The sequence below is a fragment of the Peromyscus californicus genome, unplaced genomic scaffold (assembly GCF_007827085.1).
Source record: "Peromyscus californicus insignis strain IS unplaced genomic scaffold, ASM782708v3 Scaffold_19__1_contigs__length_69161282, whole genome shotgun sequence".
Taxonomy (NCBI): domain Eukaryota; kingdom Metazoa; phylum Chordata; class Mammalia; order Rodentia; family Cricetidae; genus Peromyscus; species Peromyscus californicus.
The window spans coordinates 65,704,534-65,721,706 of NW_026294491.1; positions in this window are offsets into that span (position 1 = coordinate 65,704,534).

Consider the following 17,173-nt stretch of genomic DNA (forward strand, 5'->3'; position numbering starts at 1 on the left):
CTAAAGCAGGAGAATTGAGATTTTAAGGCCAGCCTGGGCTGCGTCACGAGATCCTATCTCAAAAAATTAAGACAAACCATATTCATAGTAATAATAAAACAGGAAATGTCCTGTTACAAAAATAAAGCCATCCAATAGCATGAGGGCAGCCTGTCCAGCTCCTCTGTGGCCCTAACTGTAACAAAGAACAGATCAGGTCAGTACCTGGAGTGGGTGGTGAGTGCATGGAGCACACAGATGCCGGCTAAATGGCCACATTTGAACAGTATTAAAGTAAGACTTTAAATGCTAAGAAATAGAGTGATATCCAAAGAAAATATGAAATTTTTTTTGACACAGGGTTTCTCTGTGTAGCCCTGGCTGTCCTGGAACTCTCTCTGTAGACCAGGCTGGCCTCGAACTCACAGAGATGCACCTGCCTCTGCCTCCCAAGTGCTGGGATTAAAGGTGTGTGCCACCACTGCCCCACAGAAAATATAAATTTTAATGTCCTCCAGAAAGACAAAAGCACAATGGTTAATTCTAGTTAATTCATTAATTAATGGTTAATTCAAATTGTTTAAGTCACCAAACTTACTCTTGGTAAGGATGTGAAAAACTATCCTGGTGCAAATCAATTCCCCACAAGAAGAGCCACCTTGGTCCCTGAAAGATAACCTGGGTGATTGTCAAATGGAATGTCTTATCCTGGTAAAGACAGCCTGGACAGCTATCGAAATGTGTTTAAGCCATGGACACATGGTATAATTCAGACAAAAGGAGAAAAATGGAGCCTGATTTTTTTTCTCCTTGTTAAGGTATTCTTTAAGCAAAACCCAGAATACGCAAGCATTGAGGATTGCAAACAAAATATGCCAAGAAGTTTCACATGACATACATTTTCAAACTCAAATCTGAACTCTGTGTGTGTGTGTGTGTGTGTGTGTGTGTGTGTGTGTGTGTGTGTGTGTGTGTTGTGTGTGTGTTCCCATTAGTAGCTATGGCGAGCACTATTCCCAACTCTGTCTTGAAGATTATTATTAAAGTATGAGAAAAATATGGAGAGTGGTCAGAAAGACTAATAATGAGCTAGTGCTTCATGTCAAGTCATCCGAGACTTTCAAATGCTGCGTGCTGTGGATGGGCCTCACATCCTATCATGGCAACTCTATTATGTATAATTCCAGTATGTTTTTTCTTAACAAATTTGCTATGAAAAATTTTACTGATTGCTTTTCCCCTTCCATTTTTTGGGGGCAAGATTCTTTTTGTTGTTGTTTTGTTTTCTTGTTTGTTTGTTTGCTTGCTTGCTTATTTTAGGTCCACAGAATTTTCTTTAGCCTGTGAGGAGCTCCTAGACTTTGAGCATTGGGTCTATACTGTCTAAGAAGTTAAACAATCCATTAAGCAAGTTGGGTTTTTTGTTTGTTTGTTTGTTTATTTATTGAGATCTTATTCTAGGAGCAGAGGAAGCCCAGAGGGAGTAAAGTCGTGAGTGAATGTATACTGTTGACACAGGCATGGCCATGACAGGGACCCCAAAGCCTCAGATCCACAGGAAAATGGCAAAGGCCTCCATGCCCCATGAGGCTCAGGGAAATGGAAAATCTTTCCAAGGAGGTCTCACTATGGATGCTGACAGTGTGAGCAGAAAAAGTCCACCATAGCTTTCTCCCTGGCCCCGTCTGGGTATTTACAGCCTGAAGACTGCTCCCCTACAGAGACTGCTCCTACTATATACATATATGTACATATACATATACATATATGTACATAGTCCTGCCTCCTGTTTGTCTCTGTGTAATAACCCACCTCTGTGTCCAGCTGTATGCAGTAACCGTGCCTCTCTGCCCCACTATATATAATAAACACACTGAGCTTCTGGGATGCTGCATTTTCTCTAGACCGCCCGACTCCAGCTTTTCCTCTGTGTGTGTGTGTGTGTGTGTGTGTGTGTGTGTGTGTGTATGTCATTTCTTCATTTTCTCCCCACCACCAATCAGGTCCAAGTCCCTGGAGCCATGCAAAGGACTTGGCAATCTCAGTTCCTCAACTATGAAGAAAGTGTTTTCTAAACTGAAATCTAAAGCAACTGGTGGGCTTAAGCTCTCTCTCATGAGTCTTTGGTGAGGTGGTAGGGTGGGTATGAGTCCAGTTACATTATGACTTTAGCACAGAGTAAAGGATTCAGAATTTGCTTTTGGTGAAGCTAATGTCCCCAAGATGCTGCCCAGGCCAACATTTTCCTAAGCCACTTCCTAGGTCAGCTGACTCCTAGGTGAACCTCTCTGGTTGCATTGCCTCAGTGTTCTGTGGGCACACTGACCAAATGGTCCCCACTGGTCACACGTGACTATTTGACATGAACTAAAATTAGATTTAAATTTTTCTTCTTTAGTCAAGTAGCAAACCATGAGGCAACTCGAACCCATGGCATGACATAAAATATTCCCATCATCCTGAAAGTTCTCATGGACAAGTGTTCTAAATTCTTACTTCTGGGTTTTCTTCAGAGAGAATTATTCTAATACTCAAATATTTATTTTTAAAACAACTTCACTGAAATATAATTTACTCACCCTAAAATTAACCCATTAGTTTTAATTAATCCATTTAAGTCTACAACTCAAGGCTTTCTCATACATTTACCAAGCTTCATCCTCTAGACCACAGAACACAGAAATGGTCGAGTGACTGCTTTCTCAGTTTTTTCCAAGGATGGTCCGTGGCTCACAAACTCCAGACGCCAAGAGGAGAAGTTAAACATTGTGGTGTACACATGTCTACCTTAGTGAACTGACACTTGCTTTCTCCCAACCCCGAGTGAGAAGGACGAATCTTTATGTGGCTGCGTCTTAAATGACATCAAAGGGAGGCGTAAGCCTAGCTGGATTCTCCTGAGTCACATGCACATGGCACAACTGTGTCACCAAAACTGGGCAACTCATGTGGTCATGTTGCAATGTAGCATAGCATTTCCCCTACTTTCCTGTAGACAAAAATATCTCTCTAGCAAGAGAGATCTAAGTCTATTAAAACACGGTCAATGTAAAAATGTTTTAGAACATTTGATTATTGCAATACACAATGTCCTATGTAGCAGTACGTTACTATTAGTATGTACATTAAGTAATACATTACTGTTAATGTATATAATTATGTAAAGTAGTATGTAATAGTATTGAACTCTATATAATTATGCAGTATTACTTTTGCATTTTTCATAATTCAGGTTTTTAATTTATAGTCATACAAAAATATATTATCATATAATTGAAAAGAATATTATGCAGTATTTCACTTGGGCTTTTTATTTTATTGCAATTTTAGTATTTTTGATATCTATTCTTAGTATCTTTAGACTTATCACAGGAGTTTTATTTTGTAGATTTTGTATAAACCGGCCTCTACTTAATGCTATTTCAGTGTTTCCAGTGTTTTGACATAAATAATACCACAATGATAAAATTGTACTCATTTTTTCTTTACTCATTTACATATGTATATACACATATATGTGTGTTTATATACAAGTATTTCTATACCATATTATGTAGAATATAATTCTATTATATGTCAACACATACAGTTTGCTCAACATGATTTTTATAAATTTATCAGTCATGATAAAATATGTGGAGCCTGAACAAACATGTACAATATTTGCAAAATGCACATAAAATTTGAAGATGGCTATAAGCAAAGAATGCAAAATATATCACTGATAACTTTCATATTGAATATATTTTAAAAGATTAAAAAATGATTAAAATTAATTTCACCTGCTTTTTAAAAATTTTTTCAAAATATGGCTACTGGATGATTTAAATTATATATGCTCTTAAGTTTCTTTTGACAACACTAGTCTAATGTCCTAAATGTATTTCTGATTTTCTATTCAGTTGATTACTTTTTTAATAATTGTGCCAACTTGATAGCTGTGTTTTGTATGACTTTAAGAATTTAAGCTGAGTGTGATGGTGCACATCTTTGATCCCAGCACTCAGAAGGCAGAGGCAGGCAGATCTCTGAGCCTGGCCTACAAAGTGAATTCTAAGACAAGAGCTGCACACAGAAACTGTCTTAAAAAAAATTAAAATATTTGAAATTAACATGGACGCAACCACATCTCTAAAAACAATTGATTCTTATTTCAGATGATTCATATCATCAATTTACAAAATGTTACATATTATCTTATGGGAACGTGATTACTAAGTGAATTGTATTAGATGGTTTTGTGTGTCAGCTTGACACAAGCTAGAGTCATCACAGGAAGGAGCCTCAGCTGGGGAAGTGCCTCCTCGAGATCCAGCTTTTGAAAGGGATTTTCTCATTTAGTGATCAATGGGGGAGGGCCCAGTCCATGGTGGGTGATGCCATCCCTGGGCTGCTGGTCCTGGGTTCTATAAGAAGGTGGGCTGAGCAAGCCAGGGGAAGCAAGCCAGGAAGCAGCTCTCCTCCGTGGCCTCTGCATCAGCTCCTGCCTCCAGGCTCCTGCCCTGTTTGAGTCCCTGTCCTGACTTCCTTCAGTGATGAACAGCAATGCTGAAGTGTAAGACAAATAAACCCTTCCCTCCCCAACTTGCTGTTTGGTCATGGTGTTTCCTCACAGCAGTAGGAGCCCTGACTAAGACTTGAATTAAACCTGCTTTTCTCTTCTTTAGTGACTAATCTTGTTGTTTAACATTTTCACACACATATACAACGTATTCGGATTATTTTCTCCCCGCGTTGCCTCTTCTCCCCCTCCCAAGTCTATCACCTCCCTCAGAACTTAGAAATATGTAGTCTTCCAAATTTAGGCTTTCCAAATGTCTGATTTCTACTTTATTTACTATATATTCCTGCACCATCCATGTTTTATGATACTTTAATAATAAGCCCATTCTGTCATTAGCTTTTTGTTTGTTTGTTTGTTTGTTTTTTGTTTTTTTTTGGGACAGTGTTTCTCTGTGTAGCTTTGCACCTTTCCTGGAACTCGCTTTGGAGACCAGGCTGGCCTCAAACTCACAGAGATCTGCCTGCCCTGTCATTAGCTTTATCTTACTGTTTTGATAGGAGGACTTCACATTTTCTACTAGCTGTCATCAGTGCAGAGAAATGCCATTGAGGTCTGGCTCTGTTGTCTGTCTGTCTGCCTGCCTGTCTGTCTGTCTGCACACACACACACCCCCTATTTGTTTTGTTTTCTGATACAAGGTCTCACTCTGTAGTCAAGGTTAGTCTTGAAATCAAGGCTAGACCCCTCCTCGGCCTCCTGAATGTTGGGGTTCTAGGCATAAATCACCATGCCCAGTGAATTTTGTGACTGTCTTACATCCCCTTGACAATTTCTGAATTATGTATAATACTATTGTGGCCTTTTTCTAGCTTCTGGGTGTAGGTACATTAACTTGATAAAATAAAATTTTAAATTTTATTCTTCCTTATGTTTAGATAGAATCTTTCCTCTTGAGAATACTGTGATGAAATTTATATGTGGCTTTTGGTGTGAAAGTAGCTATATGTATGTTGCTAATTTCTTATAATTCATTCCTTTGATACTAATGGTCCATTCCAGGGAGGATCCTGATTGTTCCCACTTTGGATGACTTTGCTCCTATTCTGTTCTGCTTGTAAAATATTGCTTCAGGTTTTGTAGTGACAAGTTTAAGCTCAACAGTTCATACTGTTTTGAAGGAGGCATACCATACTTTAAAACCATATCTTGGGGCACTTTAAGTTGTATAGGAATTGTTTATTTTTTAAAAGTTTTGAAAGAATGCACCACTAACGCGCTGGGATAATAGCACCCATCTTACCCTATGGTTTTCTATTCGTGACCATGTGTTTTCTATTACATGCTTGTGCAAAATCAGAAAAGCATGACTATTAAATCAATTAGTCAGACACTTGCAGCTAAGAAAAATGGGTTTGTTTGTTTGTTTGTTTGTTTGTTTGTTTGTTTGCAGGCTGGGATTGAACCCAGGAAAAGCCCTCTACCACTCAGCTGCATCTCCAACCATGAACAGTGTTTCTTAAAATTTAGTAAAATCAATTTGATCTTGATCTTTGCTGATCACATTTACTTGCTATTTCTCTATTTATTGGTTAAAACTTTGCCAGTTTTACCCATTTTGTCAAAATGTATACTGCTTTCATGTTGGCTTTCTTTATAGGGTTGCCATTGTATTTTTATTTTCTTACTGTGTTTTGGCTCATTACTTCCATGCTAGGAATTTTAGGTACAGAATTAATTCATGACATTTCTAATCTCATTTCTTTAATAGTATGTACTTAGAGAAATTTGCTTGCAGAATCTCATGGCATTTATTTTTTGTTACTATAGCTTCACTCTGTGAGGGTTAATACAGAACTTTGGCTTTCATTTCCATGAGCTTGACTCTGTAGAACGCTATTCTCTTTGTTTAATTATAATTGTATTGCTCTGTTGTAGCGGGAGAATATGGTTTCATAGATTTGATGCTTTTGTTTCTTGCATTTAGAAGAAGTACAGTTTTCTATCTCTGATTATGATTAATTTGTGTGACTAAAAGGCTCTCTTTAACCCTTTATTCTCCATAGACTTTCCACATGTCTACTCTTGTGCTTCCTTCCTTCCTTCTCTCCCAGTTGTCTATGGACTCGGCCATGTATTTCAGCACCGAGATCTGGGAGGGTCTTCGGCTGTTCCCATATGTGCTTGATGGGGGTGGCTTCCAGTATTTTATGATCTACCCATAGGTTCCTAGGCTCAGAATTTATTTTAATTCTCTGCTGTTACTCTGATGTCACTGTCTCACGATTCTTAGTCATTTCAGCATCTGTACTTTGCAGAGAGCTTACTCAAATTATGTAGCCAATGCTGCGTAGCCCTTATATCCATCGACTTTGCTGGACTCACATGTTGTCACAGGTTGATTGGGGATGATTTGTTGGATTTTCTAGATAAGTTATTCCATCATTTAAATGAAATACCTCTCCAGCAGGCAGTTTCGACAAAGTCCTCTGGTTAGCCTCCCTCCTAACCAGAGTGAAATCACTGCAAACGATTCTCTCTGTGTCTCCTTCACTTAATGTCAAATGTTCCTTTATTGCTTCCAGAGGAGATTGAGGTCAGGTGTCCAACAGATGGGACTCAGCTCAGGCCCTACCAGGGCTTTCGTTTGGAGCAGCAGCTGGAGTAAAAGGAAGCTCTGGTTTTAATCTTTTTTTTTTCTCCCATAATCCTTCTGCCCTAACTATACCCTACCATCATCCTGAAGGTGCAAAACTCACATTTCTCCAAAATACAGCCCTTCTCTGGAGCAGTGAAGGTATAGGGAGTCTTCTCTGTGCTTTCCAGGTCATAGAGCTGTCTTTGGTGGAGCAGCGTGGGGTTAACCCACACGGAGCAAACTAGAGATCTGACTTTGGCTCCCACTCCTACGTCAAATCCTTCTCATCTTCCTGTCTTCTTAATTCTCTCCATAAAATGGAGAAAACGGCAGTAAGTGTTCGTGAGCGTCTCTGTGTGGGCGAAAGGAGGGAGTCTAAGAAGCTTTTGGAATAAACAGGTGCCTGATAAGAACTCACTGCTTTTCCACTGAGCCTCACGGCTGCACCAAGATAGCCATGGTGTTTGAATATGCAGAAGAGTCTCTTTGTAGCACAGTCTCAGGAAGAGAAAGGAGAGAAGAGTGGGGAGATGGACATTCCTCAAGCCTCGGTGCCCTGGTAAAGCAGTAGCTAACCAGCTGACTGCCTTGGGTCCCAGTTTTCTGGAAACGATTGTGATATCTTATACCTACCCATTATGTTAGGGCTGTGCTTTTGTGGATGGCATCCTGACTCCTCTCTCTCCCCGCTTGGTTTTGCCCAGTTGTGATATAAATGGGCTGCATATTTCAGTTGTGTCTCAGTGTCTCTGTGAACGGGAATAAATGTGCCAGTTCTGTCCTTGCTCTGCTCTTGTCCCTTCCCTGTCACTCACAAGGGAGGGGGTGGCTCAGAGGGAGGTGAGTGTGCTTTGCTGTCACTGTGGACTCTAACTCCCCTTGACCAAAGGCTGAAACAACAAAGGAATCCCACTTCCAGATCTTGGACACAAGGTCTCTATGACATAAATCCATAATGTGCAAATGTCAAAGCAGGTCTACCATAAAATCTCTATGTGCTCCAAATGTCAAAGCAGGCCTACCATAAAATCTCTATGTGCTCCCCTCAGAAGGCCTGTGTGACAGCCTGAGTGTGAGGTGGCTCTCAGATGCCCTCTTCATCCCAGGATTCTTGTATGCCCCACCTGAGGCCTGGAATCAGTTGGACTTGCCAGGAGAACCAGTAAATAAGCATTTCATCCTCTCCACTGTTCTATTCTTGCTAGAAGTCAGGCCATTGAGCTAGCTGCCCAGGAAAACCCTAATTCTAATATGTTCTTTCATTTTGATACTGGGAACAATCCTGACCGGTGATGCCCATTCCTTACCTGCCTTTCTGGATTGATTAGTGGATTTCCCAAAAGACATTTTCTGTTTGTTAAGCAAGTACCCCTCTTTCCCAATGAGATCCTTCATTTCTCTCACTGTTCTGTTTCTTTCTCTTTGGAATTATCATCTTAGATTTAGAAGACTAAATGGTTTTATAGCTGAGTACTGATGGACAAGTTGATGTGCAAACAATCCCCAGGCCAATATGTCAAACGGGATCTATCTTTAACAGACTTCAGTGGGACACAGTGTAGTCTGTGTTTATGTTCACGATGAAACACATATTTTATTATATTAAACATGGAAATAAGGAGGCTGCTGGTCACAAGATATTACACCTAAAAACATAACCTTTAAGGAAACAGTGAGAAGGAAACATTACATGTTGATGTGGCTTAGATGTCTTGTGTGTCAGAAACGTCCTGTAGATTATTAGGGGAAATTTATTTATGGATTTAAGTTGCTACTTTTAAAATCAGTGTTCATGGCATTCTTCAAGGCTTGTGATTGGCTCCATCCTGGGTGCCAGATATAAAGTCCAGTCACTTTTTTTTTTTTTTTTTGAGACAGGATTTCTCTGTGTAGATCTGGCTGTCATGGAACTTACTTTGTAGACTAGGCTGGCCTCGAACTCACAGAGATCAACCTGGCTCTGCCTCTCCAACTATTTTTTATTTTTATTTAAAAAACTTTTATTACATTTATTTGTGTGTGTGTGTGTGTGTGTGTGTGTGTGTGTGTGTGTGTGTGTGTTGCTTCAGAAGTTGCTTCTCTCCCTTTACCACGTGTGTTTCCAGGGATTGAAATCAACTCCTTAGGCCATCAGTCCCTTTTCCTTCTGAGTCATCTCACTGCCTCCCTGCTCAGTCACCATTTTTATCCCCAGGTGATCAAGGTGGAAAAATAAAATCCCCACAGTTTAAAGGATTTGCTTTACATCAAGCAGCGTCTGACTGCCAGGCAGAGTGCCTTAGGTCTGGGCTGAGTCACCTAGGTAGGGTGCTTCCTACTAGCCTAAAGCAGATTGAGGGGAGCTGGAACAGTAGATTGTTGGACTGAAATGTTTACACAGCACTAGAGAGAAAAGGTCTTAGGGCTGACCTTTGAACTAAGCTACATGCTTAAGTGGAAAAAAGAGACGTAGTGGAGACAGTGAGGATAATTTTTATGGCTGAAGTATCAGTGCAGACTAAAAAGGTCTTTGTAGAGAGACGGATGGGTAAAGAACGTAGAGCTGGTTCAGTGTGTGCATCTGTGGAGGCAAGAAGGCTCAGTTTGATACTGGAGAATGTGGAAGGGAAAACAGCTTTATTTTGGATGCAATGTAAGTTGAAACCGGAAAGTACCAGAGCTGAAGACTGAAGGCAATCGCTTCACACACTTTGATTGCGTTGCTCTAGCACTGTGCCACACTCCTGAGCGCTCCTGATTGTCACAAACACAGCAAGCACACAGCATCAAAGAAGTTACTATATCAGGAAAAAGGCATTTATAATTGACCAAGTAACCAGGGATCTCTGGCTTAATGACAGAGAGAAAATGGGAACCTACTTTACAAGGCAGGGGAAATGGGCCAGTTAAGTGAACCGTTAGAACTCAGACTCTGGAAATACATGGCGACAGGATATTTGGTTTCAAGACACCAAAACTCCACAGGAGAGAAGTATGCATTTGGAAGAAGGCAAACCATTTTACTGCGTCACACCCAATAGTAATTCTACTAAAGTAGACTGGGAAAAATGGGGTGGGGACTGGGGGCTGCTGCTGGTGTACAGCATCTAATTTGACTTCAATTATAGAGTCAAAACCTCAGTGATTGAACACCCAGAACCAGCAGGTCAGCCCAGAGTCCTTCGGTCTGACCTTTTCCCTGGGGCTGAAACTGCCTACCACCCTGGGAGATAATTGCCTTCCCAGTTCTCAAGGTTCTCCTGTAAAAGAAATTCCAAAGCTCCATTGGCAGTGCATTCCAGTGACTGACAGCAGAGCAGGGAAGGTTTCCCTTCATCCCAATCTAGCTCAAGGTCCATGATTCATATAACATATGAACTCGATGATTCATATGATTGCTTGAGGCTACCTCCCTGCAGTGCCTTAACACACTTCAGTAATATAAGGACCGTTTGTACAGGACTCGGATGAAGACAGAAGCGAAGATGAACTGTGCCTTGTGCTGTCAGCTTCCCCACTGTGACCTCTGACCCCCATGTAGCAAGTCGGTTCCATCACTTCCTCTGAGCCTAGCTCACACAGGCCTGGCTTCCTTTCTGTGTTCTCTGTCGCTTGACTGTCACCAAACCAGATTATAGAGCCGTAGCATGTGACTCTTAATCTTCTCATTCTCCCCAAGCCCCTCCACCTCCTTCCCTGTGTCCCCTCCGAAGTCCCGTAGAGGGTAGAGTGCATTGTGTGGGCCTGCCCTTACTATGGCCTTTGTGTGACATGATTAAGCTAACCTTTGTGCCTCACAGGGGCTCCAGGTACCTCTTCCATCATGAACAAGGCAGAGTTTGGCTCGTTTTTTTCTAATATGTGTAAGTGTCTAGGGAAGCTTTCCTTTGCCAGATAATTTGTTCATTTTAACAGCAGCTTTCTGGAGATCTCATCCCCTCTTGTGTTGTATATTGTTTGGCTGGGAATTTCTAATTATGGAGTTGGGTAGTGTGCCAAGCTGGAGGGGTCTGGTGGGGCTTTCCTATATCCTACTCTTAAATATAGGTCAGGATTTTTAATGTCCCTATAGTGAGGCCTGAACTGCTCCATTAATTTATCTTTAATGGAATTGTTAATATATACCCAGTGGACAATAGATAAACTTTCTATTCCAAACTTCTCATGACCTTCCTCCACAGAATCAAATAGTCACTTTCACAAAGTACAGATGGTAGCTACATGACAGAGTTTGTTTGCATGGGATAAATAAAGAAAAGATAGAAATAAGCATAATGTATAGAGTTTATAGAAACTCAACATATCCAAGGAAGAGGCCTTAGGAAACAAGAGAGGATTTATGAGGGTGGACGGACAATGATAGTCATGAATTAACATCTACAAATTTACTAACAATCTGTGGTCTAGCTGCAGTCTGAGGGTAAATCCTATGAGATGTCAAGGGCTGACTAACAGTGTGGAGACAAAGCCTTAAGTGGAGCTAACTCATATGGGGAAAGGATTAATAAACAAATGAAGGAGGTATGTTTTAATGAGCCATTGTGGAGGTATGTACTTAGCGCTGCAAGGGCCTTGAAAGAGTAATTACTTGTATTTTTGGTGTTAAAATATACTATAAAAGGAAGAAACATTTAGGCTTCCTGAAGGATGCCTACTGCTTCTAATGGCGAGAGGAAAAAGGAATTCTACACCTAGCAGACACCACAGGCTGAAGGTGACAATACCTGGCTTTCTCACAAAGATAGAGTGCAACTGTTAAGTACATTGAAGCAGGAGATTATACTAGAAAGAAACCTGACTATCCATAAGAAAATGGTTTTCTTGAAGTAAAACTGTTGGAGACTTTGAGCAGTGGCTTCCCCCACTCTCCCCAGAATCATTCTGTTGCAGTTGGAGAAATAGCTTGATGCTGGAAGGGAACAGGGGCAGGCAGGGTTAGGAGGCAATGGCAGAAGTTGGAGTGAAGGGTGATGACACTGTGAATAGCCCATTCTGGTGGGAATGGGCTTTCGAGACATTTCTAGGCTGATTTTTAATGCCTCAGTGATTAAATGGAGCAAGAGACGCAGGAGGAGGCTATTGATGCTGACTTTTTCAATGAGGCTACCATGCGGGTTGAACACTTCTGAATGACGTATGGAGTATAGGAAAATAGATCTGTGGAGTTCAGATGTAATATATTAAAGTCGATGTGTGGCTTAGTCAGGCCCAGAACCTTGGCAGGACCGGGGAACATGTCAACAATAGAGGGTTTAGCATCAAATGTTCCAGAAAAGTCAACAAAAATAAAAACTAAAAAACAGCATTGCATGTGTTCATTGGGATGTACACTAGGATCTCTGTGAGAGCAGTTCCAGTAGAAAAGGCAGAAAGCAGACATGGCAGCCTGGAAATAGAGAGAGAAGAATCCTAGAACAGGATATTTTCTAGACAGAGATGTTTCATGTTAGAGCAGGGAGAGCGAGAAGAGAGAAAGATAGTTTAAGGACAGGCTTTAGGAAAGTCAGTCTACAACATACTAATATGTGGAAGAAAGGTAGCCATAGAGACAGAAACAGACTGAATAAAAAAGCAGGAGAGCCGGGCAGTGGTGGCGCACACCTTTAATCCCAGCACTTGGGAGGCAGAGCCAGGTGGATCTCTGTGAGTTCAAGGCCAGCCTTGTTTACAGAGTGAGATCTAGGACAGGCACCAAAACTACACAGAGAAACCCTGTCTTGGAAAAAAAAAAAGCAGGAGAGAGGGAGGACCTGCCCCATGTCGGTGAAATTAGGAGAGAGCAGCCCCCCATAGGTGCCTTGGGCCTCTTCAACTCAAGGGTTCACGTTGCCCTGGCATCTCTCATCAGCTGTTGTGAGCATCATGCTGACTAGGAGTGAGGTGTGGAGGCAGATGTCTTCTTTTCTTCATAGACTGTCCTTTTATCCATAGTGGCACAGTGGAGGGGAGCTATGATTGGCACAATCCATCTTAAGTAACAATGTCAGAGACTCAGAACCATACAGAGCAAATTCTAGTTGGCTACCTAGTGATTCTACCTCAGAGTTCAGCCTTGGAGTGCTTCTGACAAAGTCATCTCCTCCCTGCCTGGCTTCTGGGTGCCCTTCTCATTGCCTTGAGCAGGATTCCTTAAACTTTTCCCATTCCTGATCCCCTCACTCCCCAAATTTTTATGCCATCCATGTGCATAGGTATTTAAAATAGGAATATAGGTGGAACATTTTCTGACAATAAATCATAAACTTATTTTAAAACAATTCTTTGGTATACATATAATTTTTCTGTTTATTAAAGCAAAGGCAAATTTCACTCTAATGAGATGGATGTATGGTATGTTTTTATTTTTACATAAAGATTTAAATCTTGGCTGTATATTAGCAGGATGTAGAACATCTTCAATGTTTTTCGGAATTGATTGTAATTTTGATTTTATGATTGTCAGTGCAAAGGATACTGTTTTGCATTAATATGTAGCACAAGATGGCAGACATATGTATAGGGCCAATTCAGAAATTGCTGGAAATGTCTTAATTCCAAACCAATATTCACTTAACAATTTAAAAAAAAAATGAAGCTCAAATCAACAACTTAAGTGGTGACTTCACAGACAAATCATTCTAATTCAACATGACCCAATACGTGAATTGATATTTACATGCCAAGAACTGGTGGTAGGAAATTACTAGAAGTCGCTGTTTTCTGTGATCAAACCACCATTTATCTAAGAGCAGAAAACTTTGTGTTCACACAGCTCCTGACGTGCAGCAGTGCTCTCTGAGAGGCGGTGCTCCTGACAGCACTCCTTGGGTTGCACAGGATGTCCCATGAGTGCAGTTACTTCCAGATGCAAGGCTGTGGTGAAGTCATGTGACACAACATGGGTGAGTGCTGCCCGACACCTCACATTCATCATGCATTGGACCGTGAATGAAAGCTTGATCACGTGTTCTAAACCCTCTTACTGTGACCCCTACACTCACACGTGTGAACCCCACAGAGACTTGCTGCCCATAGAAGAAGCTGGTGCCTTGAGCACAGCTGGAGTACTTTGTTCTGCTCAGCTCTGGGATGTTGTGCATGAGAGGCAAGTGCCCACCACTGGACCGTGGCCCATCTTCTTCTGGAGGCATCTGCTCTCCTTCTATGTTGCTTTATGATATACTAGAATCAAGGCTGAGGCTGTTTCCAAAAATTTTGATTTCTTCTTGTTCTTATGTTTAGCATTGGTAAGGACTACTCCTTCATGGAAGGCTCCACCCAGGGAAGTAACAAAACTTTATGTCTCCTAAAGATCAATCACATTATAACAGAGGAGCCTAAGCACACCTAACATGCAGTTTCTCATCTGAAGCTAACTTTAGATCACAGGAGAGCTGAGCGGAGGTAAGGGCAGGCAGAGTGGATGAAAGGCCAATGGTGTGGATTTCTTGAGGGAGTTTACTGTCTGTTTAAGAATTCTAGGGCAGCTGCTGAGCTAGGGAGCCAGGGAGCCCAACAGTGTGGAGAACAAAGATCTGTGCCTAGTAGCAAAGGGTAAAATGTTGTCCAAAAGCACTGGGGACCCCGCTAGAGACAAAAGTCATGGTTGTCAGATAGCTTGGCTACATTGGTTTTTTGTTTGTTCGTTTTTTGATTCAGCTGAGTGGCAGCTTGGAGTATGCATAGAGAAGGCCATGATCAGATCTATGTGGAGATCTTCATTGGCAAAGTGGGCACTGGATGGCAAAGATAAGAAGGGACTAGCATGCCAGTGAGAATGTGATTTTCTTCGGCTGCCCCTCAGTGGGGTCCCTGGTGCTGTTGGACATTTTCCCTTCCCCCTGGGCAGGAGAAACAGTGTAAGAGAGCTGAGGGACTGAGAATGGGATGGGGTGGAGGATATATAGCCATGCTGACTGGCAGGTGGGTTTAGGAGATCCGGGGCGGGGCTTGTGCTGCTCAGTTTTCAGTGTCAACTTGACACAACCTAGAATCATCTGGGGAGAGAAAGCTTCAGTTTAGGAATTTCCCAAATAAGAGTGGCCTGTGTCTGTGAGAGATTATCTGTTTAATGACTGATGTGGGAGGGCCTAGCCCACCACAGCACAGTCCCTAGGCAAGTGGATCTGGGCTGTACAAAAAAGCCAGCAGAGCACATGTGAGCTAGCAAGCAGTGTGCCTCCATGGTTTCTGCTCCGAGCTACTGCCTTGAGTTCCTGTCATGACTTCACACAGTGACGACTCATGACCTGGAAGTGGGAGGTGAACTAAACCTTTTCTTCAAGTGACTTTTGCTCACGGCTTTTATTACGGCAGCAGAGAGCACACTAGCACAGGACTGATGAAATGGTAAAGTTTCTCGCTAGACAGGGGGTCCCTCGCTTCAGGTTTCAGAGTCGAAACATTTCTAAGGTTGACGGTGTGAGATGGGGAGATGAAGGGAAGTGGGCTGGGAGCAACACACTGCACACTGGACATTTGACGGCTAACATTCATGGAAATAAACGTGTCATTAAAAGTCATGTTAACACGACACACAAAAAAATCAAATTCGGGAAGGTTTCCCTAAGCTTTTGCTTACCATGCTGTTGGAGGGGGAAGAGGAGAAAACAGGTCTTTCCATACACCTTACAAAGGATAACGAGGGACATGGCGGCTTGTGTCTGTGATCCCAGAACCCAGGAGGATTACCAAGAGTTTGAGACCAGTGAGTTCCAGGTCAGCCTGGACTACAGTAAGTAAGAGACTGTCTCAAAAATATTAATAATAACATCAGCCAGACACCCCCAGAGCTTTTTCATTTTGTGGTATCTCTGAAAAAATCAACTGAGTACATAGCAAGTTTTATATTCCAGATTTGTGCTTCTCTGGAAAACTGAGAGGAAGCTGTCTGCTTGGGCCAGCCTTTCTCCATGGAAGTGGGGACCAGCTGACATGGGTCCCCGCCACAGCACACTGCTGTCCCACACTGGTTGAATGACAGTGCATCACTCATCAGTATGTTCACACTGGCTTCCTCAGAGACAGGAGAACATTGAGATGTTTCTTGTGTCAAGGACCTATCAAAATTAGAAAACCATAGATGAATCAGGCAGGATATTCCTCTGTATTATATAAGCAAAGTATATCATCGTTGAAAACTATAAATTCTAGAAGTCTATGAGACAAATCCACTAGGAATCTTTCACTACCCATAGGCCACACAGACATTTGTGTTTGCAATGACCAATGACTCCTGTAATAAAATAATGACACAAAGCACTCAAGTATACAAGAGAAAATTAAAAAAAATAGTGTGATAAACAACAGTTACCTTTGAGGTGAATTGTATTAGTCTACCTACCATATTGTTACTTTTTTAATAGAATAATTTTATTGAATCCTAGGTAATTAATAGATTACCTCAAAGTGCTACCTAATTCAATAGCCACTGAGAAGATTTAATGAATTCACGACGTGGCTTCTCCCTGACTGGAAAGCATTGATGCAATTCTCTGAGTGCACAGTTTCTTGGCAGCCATAGGTACTTGCAGAAGACAGATCCAAGGAAAGTGGTTGAAGGTCCTTTAGTGCCAAAGGAGAGTAAGAATACGGAAATGAAAACTTTTGGCAGCTCTGGCTTGCCATAAGAGTGCTCAGAAAGAAAGGGTCATTACATATTTCTTGTTGTTAATGATGATGATAAAATAAACACAATGTAAGTTTCAGGGGCACAATAGATGAAAACAGAAAGCATGGACTGACCCAGGAAGCAAATGGGCACCTTGTATGGACCAGTACTCTGATATAATCTGCTGCTTCCTTAAAGCATTTCATATTTTCTGTTCCAGGTAGCTTTCACATTAAGCATGTGGGGAACAGTAAAATATGAAGGCCCTGAAATTGAACTGCATCTTTAGAGAAACACAGAAAATAAGATGAGAATGGGGCTTGGGAAGTCAACATTGTCATAATACATTGAGGAGAAAATAATGCGGAGTCCAAGTTCTCAGTGAGTCAAAAAAATCTGGAGTCGTAATATTAGAGCCTGTGAACTGGAAACCAGATCCGAATTCATAACCTACCAGGGTGTAAGTGACAGGGAGAAGTCTGTAAAC